The sequence below is a fragment of the Brachyhypopomus gauderio genome, chromosome 15 (assembly GCF_052324685.1).
Source record: "Brachyhypopomus gauderio isolate BG-103 chromosome 15, BGAUD_0.2, whole genome shotgun sequence".
In the NCBI taxonomy this organism is placed as follows: Eukaryota; Metazoa; Chordata; class Actinopteri; order Gymnotiformes; family Hypopomidae; genus Brachyhypopomus; species Brachyhypopomus gauderio.
In genome coordinates, this window is record NC_135225.1 from 4,473,684 (window position 1) to 4,482,013 (window position 8,330).

Consider the following 8,330-nt stretch of genomic DNA (forward strand, 5'->3'; position numbering starts at 1 on the left):
TCTGGTTTTCTTAAGAATGAAAACTCAAGGGTCAAAGGAATACTGGTAGCCACTGGTTTAGCAGTAAAAAAAAAGCAATAGGAATAGACACCATGAAAAGTTCCTCCCACAAAAGGTTTGTGACAGCAACATCGGCGAATGCATTTACAGTATAAATGTAGAAAAGGCAAAACACAATTTTCTGTCATAGCCATAACAAACCTCTGTTCAGTACACAGCATTGTTATCACCGCATAATTCACACCTGCGGTATTGTAGCAAGTTACGGATCTTATTTCGGCTGGCCAGAGCTCTTGCTGTGAGAGGCGGCTGGGCATTGTCAACACCTCCCGCTTGCCAACTGCCTCCATAATCCTTTCAGGCCATGGGCACATGACAGGAGTTTTAAATTGTTCATAAAGATGGAGGCTCCTGGCTTGGAGACCGAGCCTTTTCTTTTGGTTTTTTTTCCTTATAGACCATTTGTGGAAGTGAAAGTGAAATGCCTCTTTCACTTAGGAATGATTTCTGCAGGTGTAAGCTTTTCTAGATTCTAACATATAGATATTGTAATATATAAATTTTTACCAGAAAATCAAAAAATTAATATTTGTGTGTTTTCACATTTCCAAATAACTAATGAAGGAATTGTAGCAGCAGTGCTGAAGCCATGGGCAGCACAGTTGATTCTGTGGTGCAATGCGGCCTTGTTTGCATATCCTGTGGTGGGTTTATGACCTCTGGACCGGAAAGGTTGCTGGGCCTGGTCCTCGTGCCTGCGCAGTGGAGGGGCGAGTTGAAAAGTGCACATATTTACGGCTACCATCCCCCTCCTCCAAGATGGCTACATCAAAGAACACATGCGGGGAGGCAAATTGGTGTTAAGTGGAGGACCTCCTGTGGATGCTTGGCCTCTCCATCATGATAAGAACACAGGCAAATCTGGAGGGGATTTTATGGAGGCCAGCCACACTGGAACAGCAGGGTTTCAACCTGTGCCAGATCACTGCTTCATGCCGGATTGTGTTCACGCATACAGAACACACACAGCTGCCCTGCTTCCAGAGCCATGCCAGGACAAGCCGGGACTACGCTCCACACACGTCCCGCTGCACCTGGTCTCCGCTTCCCAAAGCGTTTTCTTTTGTTCTGATCCACCCCTACCAAATGGCATGAGATAAGCACTACTCAGTACACTGGAGATGAGGATGAATTTACACTGGAGATGAGGAAGAATGGTTGTTGACATACAAAGGGACATCGGGGGCAAGAACAAAACCAGATCATCTCTGGATCACCTCTGGTATTTTTTGTTTTAGAAACAATAATAATTAACCAGTTTTTGTCTTGCATACAGCAAGACAGAAATGACTTATCCATTCAGTTGTTTATATTCCTCACACAAAGCAATCTGTGTCAAAGGAAATGGCATGTTATGACCCAGTTCTGATTTCTGAAAACATCATGATTGGAATCATTTGTCTACAAAAAAAAAACCCCAGCATACATGGGTCTCACTCATGGGTTCATTTGGAAAAGTAATAGCAGCAATCTGATGATAAAGCATAAAACAACACAAGACAAGCAGCTGAAACATGAGCACGCTTTCACACCAGCAAGGAAATGACATGTTTTTCACCTCTCTCGAGACTCACGGTGCAGTCTGGGTGGGTGAGAGCGCCTCATGCATCTTGATAACCCACCCAGTACAACGGCTCCCGAAGAGAGGAGAACAGAAACGGGTCGGAAGTTAATTAAAACCAGAGCGCGGCCGTGAGCGGCTAATCAAATACAGCTCTGGAATCAGCCTGGTCTCAACCTGGACCCTCTTTCCTCTCACCTTTCTCTTCCTGGCCAAGGCCCGGTTCATCCTGCTCATCAGATCTCTCCCTCTCTCTGTAACAAGAGACCTCAGCTCTAGATCAGAGGACAGAGGGTTGAACTAGGAGACGACCTCAGATCTGTAATACTTCCAGTATTTAAAAGAGGAAACCTTCTGAACATCCATTATGTGGAACCACAAAACCAGGGGGAAATAAATACATTCAAATCAAATCAACCAGTGAAACCATGTTGGGTAAACATGGCTTCCAACAGTGAACTGGTGATGCCCAATTCATTATAAGATTCTGAACAAAAGAACCAAGACCAGAACCAGGAGGATTGTTATGCATTTTTTTAGTCTTCTCCCAGCATATAGTGGGAAACAGAAGTCAAAATAGCAGCACAACCATAAAAAAGCTTATTCTCCAAAAAAAAAAAAAAAAACTCTTATGTATAACTCGGAAAAGTAATTTTTCCTTCTTATAATTCTCTTTCAGTAAATTGTTAGTTTTATATGCAGCAAGAAATTGTCACTGCCATTGCTCAGAAAATTTATATTGCTCATGATTATTCGTGGTTATAACAATAATTGTATGTGAGTCAGAGCAGCTGAAAGTCTCCTGCTCTCAACAGTTGGTCCTGATGGACAGCTATCGGCTGGACACTGGGACATCTGCAGTTCCCCCCTTAGAGTCCAAAACTGCCTTAAACATTATTTGAGATCAAGCATGCGATACTGTAAAATGTTAACAGATGCAGATTTATGGAGCCTGTAAATAAAGCCAGAGTGTCAGCTATGAGAAACAGAAGCAAAGATAGACAGGAGGACAGCTCAGGAAATGACACTGTACCATGCCCTGAAGACCAGATCTCTACCTATACACTTTCACTCACACATGCTGAGCCCATCTACTGTGTCAACAAGGCCCGGCAGAGGTGACAGGTATGCTGATTCACCCAGGACTGACCTAAATCCGTTCTAAATCAGTCACAGCTCTGTAAGGCTATAATTTCGACTTGTTACTACTTGAGCGAACCTAGTAAGAGAAATTTTTGGAGTAAAAGAAATTTCTAATTAAATATTTACTTTGAAATTCGAGCATGTCAATGCATTCTACCAGACATCAGAAAAGCAAAGAAAACGTAGGAAGGAAGAAATATTTACTTACATATCCTAATGCTTTATAACACAAATTAATACTAATAAGGGAATGTTGTTTGAGATTGTGTTGTATTTGCAATTATCTATTTTGTTTATGATGTTTTTTATAATTATAAAAAAAATCCATATAACTGGTCTGAGAATTTAAGAACATAAACATTCTAAAAGATTTAGTTAAAAAGAGTGCAGGTTCAACCCAACTGACATTGATTTCAGTCAATCTGAAATCCAACATGTCTGATTTCCCTTAATTCCTTCAATTCAGCTTTCTGATGGTTAGTATACAAAAAAGGAGAAAAGAAGTCAAAAGATAAAAGACACTTCCTCTATCGTCATACCAGAGCTCACTGATCTCCAATTAGCCATTAACACATATCAAGGTATTAAATGAGTCAAGCAGGAAACAGCTATTCAAGCCTAAAAGGGCTCAAATGCATTTTAAAAGAAAGTTGCAAGTGATGGCAAAGTGAACACAAAGTGCACTTGGGTCACCTGACGGGAGAACTACATAAAGACATTTTTGTCATTTTTCTTCTCTTTGTGATTCAGAGATGCATGAAGAAAGCCACTGATAGGCGGGCCACCATCTTGTGACACCCCGTGTGCCTGTGGAACACTTAACCTGGCCATGCTTGAGTGCCTCTGAGGTCTGGCCTGCTCTCACGGCCCTCTAAGAGCGCTCTGAAATCTGTCTTCTCCTTCAGCCAGCACATCAACGGTCTCAATCTGCAAGCCTCGGATTTTTTTTTTTTTATGAGACGTGTTCCCTTTCCAAAGGGAAACTTGTTGTCTAATCTGTCCGAGGCATATCTTTGATGCCGCTGTTTTAGGTTCCCGCAACAAGCTAAACTTTTCTACATTGCCGGATCAGTTATACTGTTTATATATCTGAAAACAGTGTTTGTGTTTCTTGCCTGACCAATGTTTCTCTTTCTGTGTGAGTCAGTATAACATCAACACAGCCCACAAGCATCCCTTCTCCCCTCTTGGGCCCATAATTCCTGAGAAGAGGAATGAATCAAAGCTCACTGCTGAAGTTTGCAGCATTTCACCAAGCGAATGTTCTGCCATGGTGAAAATCCCCCTGCAATGTTCATTAAAGTGATTAGTGTTTGTTCGTCATAACTTCTGGCATGCTGAATAAACAATTTCAATTTCAATAGTACAGGCGTCTAATTCTCGTTTTACACAGTTCCTGCCTGATTTAACCTCAGCAACCAAATACTGCAGTGCTTGATGTGAAAGGAAAGAGCAGTGTGGTGTATTCCAGCTGATGCACCACTTCATGACAGGAGCTGACTGATATCCAAGCCAATGAGGCCCCCGGGGACTGGTACTGCTGAAGGATTTGTGTGAAGGATCATTTACCGTGGTTTACTCTTAAAAAACTGACAACACAGAGCTTCTATACCCTGTTGACTGCTACTATCATCAGATCGGTCTGTTCTTGGCATGCTGTCATCACACAGATGTAAACATTGTTTATGTCCACACTCCAGTCCTTTGCATCACAGACAGTACAAGTAATATCTGATTATTATCAGTTCACAGGTCAGCCACCATCCCCCAAAAAACACAGTTGAATACAGATGTCCCTACAGTTTTAGAAGAATCATAATATATCCACGGACACTCTGCAAGTGTGCCTACAAATATAACAGAATGTTCTGCTTATATTTCAGTAGCTAATACATTATTTGACATGCTAACTTCATAATATACTTGCTAAGTTGTTTTACTTTGTGCTAAAGTACAATATCAAAGTGTGAAGTCATCTCCTGGCAGGCTCCAAGACCTTTGAGGGCATTCCCAAACACACTGACAAGGCATTAACAAGAATTCTAATTTCACAGCAGAAGCAGCAGATGCTAGCTACCTTTCAGAAGTCCAAAAATGGAAGTGCACACCAGTAATAAAGGTTTGCTATGCTATCAAGCAGCTCTAAGTACATGCACAATGTGTATGAGGAAATGATAATGGCTTTAATGCCAGAGATCCATTGTTTTGCTGAACACCAAAAAAAGGCTTGCTCTGTGCTGGTCTTTGTTAACGATTAGATTCCTAGGTACCATAACTAATGAAATACAGTGCACACCATTCTGTTTTCCAGAAGTTGGTTTTACAGTCCATTTTCTAAGCACCCTGCTGCTTGTCTGCACACAATCTGAATCTCGACTCATTCGAACATTCCCATGGGCTGCTGAAGTCGAGACCCAGTGCCAGTGCTCATTGTCTTGTTTTTTCTTGTTCTTTCACTTCCCCGGCCATGAAAGAGCCTCCCCCAGCAGCACAGTGACCCAGTGCTGGGCCATCTGTTCCTTCACCCATCTGGTGGTCCTAGTAGGTAAAGCTTGTGTCACAGCAGAGGAGGCAGAGGAAAAGACACAAAGACCCAGTTTTCACCACTTCAGTTCCACAAAAAGCCAGAAGCAGCCATCCCTGCTGGGCCAGATACCCCAGTGCCGCCCTCTCTCCGGGGTGAGCCATACATGCCAGCCTTTATCTCAGCCTATGGGACTTCCATCTTGTAATGTGTGCAACCATCCAGATGCTACTGAACCAGAGAGCTGAGCTGTGCTTTCTACAACTAGGAACAGTGTTTCTCAGAGGCCTTCTCAGTATGTATGTTTTTTCCTTTATCTTGGTTTTAAGCCCACTACAAATATCCCACCGTATGCGGGCATGAAAACGTGTTTTTTTACTCTAAATACCAAAGACATTTGAGTGTGTTATGGTTGAATTTCTCACTGAAGCCAAGGTTTGAAGTATGCTCTCCGACTATGCGAGCTTGTACCATATCTAAGATTTATTAGTCAGACAGTGAGTGTGGTGAGACAGTTGTGAATGATTAGGATAAACTGTAAATCTGTCTCCTTGCGGGAATTATGGTTCTGGAGAAGAAAAAAACCAGCCAGTGTCTTTGAGGGACATGTAACAGATGCAAGCAGCTGGAACCATGAGCAGGTCTACTTCAGACCTTCCACGCTCCTCCTGCTGGTGCCTTTTGAAACACGACCACATACCAGGAAGAAGGAAAAGATGGATCAACTGCAGTTCAAATTTCTCAAGTTTAGATAAATACATCACAAAACAAGGGTATGAACTGAATCTTGTGTCAGAGACGTTGGATCATGGATAATTAATTTATTGTGTGTTTTCCTGTAAACTCATTCTGAGCATTATTGCTGGATTATATAACAACTCAGTTGGCAAGGTGACATAAACCTCTGGCAGTGGCCTTATTTACACATCATGATGCTTGGCTTTATCTCTAAAGCTGCTGCACTAACAGGATGTATCTTGTTTCTTGTTATGTAAGTGATATGGTTCAACGAAGATTAAGAGGATATTGCTTTGGAATTGTGATCAGAACTACGTTTCCCTTTGTTGTTTTATTCTGATCACAAACCTTTATAGACAAAACACTGACAACAAGGACCAAAATGTTGTGCTAAAAGCGACATATACAAACATATTAGAGACATATTAGAGTTAAAGGAACCCATTCTTGCATATGAAAATCTATAGATTTACTGTTTAATATAAAAGGTTACGTGTAAATGCACACAACACTTCCCTTAATTCATCTGTTAATCTGACTGAAACATATGAGATTAGATGTTCACTTGCAGTGCTGCGTGGTGTATATGCCATTCAGTCCCATTTTGAATGCAAGTGATTGGAATTTTTTTATTCTCTTTTAAATACAATGTGCATGCCATCCCAAAGTACAAATCCTATATTTTATATGCAGGAGGAACATGACCATTGATCACTGGGCCATTGCTAGATGTCTGGGGCAAATTCCACATGTGATATATGACACAGCACATTTCTTGGGTAGTGATGCTTCACTGAGTCAAACCGCAGCAAAGACACAATATCGCCCCAAATTTGCTATCAGTGATGACAATGAAACAAATAAATGCCCCCCCCCCTGTGCTTCTTAAGCATTGTGGCATCTGCCACACCATAGAACATGGTACATCACACAGGGTGACTTGGTCTGCCGCTTAAATCATTGTCGTTTATATTGACCGCAGCGGTTTTGCAGAGAGTTCCAATGACATTCCTGACAGACTCTCAAGATTCTCCACTTTGTGTTCATGTTTCCGACAGTGTGGGCCGGGACCGTGCTGCTCCCTGTTCTGCCTGTAGCACACATACGTCCCGCATTACCTCATTAGAATTCCATCTAGTGCGGGAAGGTGAGAACCAAGATGTGCTGGCCCACATCAACAAAACTGTGGTCAGGTTGTTGACTGCATATATTGTTCCCAATACGCTCGTCGAAAGGCACGAACATCGGCGATGACGGTGGGGGGGAAGAGGTGGCGTTTTTATTTGCCTTCGCAATCAAAGTCTTCTTTGATCTGTGGCGCTTGGGCCGTCTTCTGGCACGGAGAGGTGGCCGTTCCCCCATGTGTGTGATCCTGCACAGGGGCTTGTCTACACACACACGGCCTCCTCTCTGCCTGTGAGATAAGTAAACACAAGCGGGACCTATGCCCCTTCCACGTTTAGCCCTCTCATTTTGTCTCAGGTCCCTTGGTCTCTGGCTCAATTGACTTCATTCACCCAAGAGTCGTCACCATCAAATTGCAGTTACCATAGATCCACTGACAAAGAAAATGAAGGCTTTTTTTCTCCTTTGGACAAAGAGCAATAGTGGCAGCCTTGTACAGGGTCCTACACACAGGGTCATACACACAGGGTCCCACACACAGGGTCCTATGTACAGGGTCCCATGAACAGGGTCCCATGCACAGAGCTTCTCATCCCTCAACAGCTCCTGAACCCTAAAGCCTGAGCAGCAAAGAACCATAAATGAATCAGACTGACTGATCTAAATACAATAATCTGCAGACCACAAGAAAGAACCTGAAATAACAATAGTTCAGCGTGTATTTACATGCTTCAGTTTTTATCATTTATATTAATCTTTTTTGGCACTTTTTGGCCTTTATCGGTGGCCTGTGAGTGGAGAGTTGTGTTACTGGTGAACAGGCCTGTCCTTCAGCCCCCGGGCCGTCAGGAGCCCCGCCCCCTCGTCAGCTCCTAACTGTAGCCGGACCCTCATTTCCATCCCAGTCAGTGGGGCTGCAAATGAGTGCTGGGCAAAGTGTCCAGGGCAAACAGAACTGAGGCGCCCTGCGGAGAGCCCATTAGAGGGGGCAGGCCCCTCACTCTCCTCCTGCCTCACTACAACAACACAGCCCAGCGCCCACAGAGCACTCATTTGCATTCAGCCTCCTAAAAATATTTGGTCATCTGCCAGCAGAAGGACCAAGACGTAAATATTATTATTTGATTCGGCACTGATTGTTTGTGTTACTATATTGGGTTTGTTTAAGTAAATTTCTAG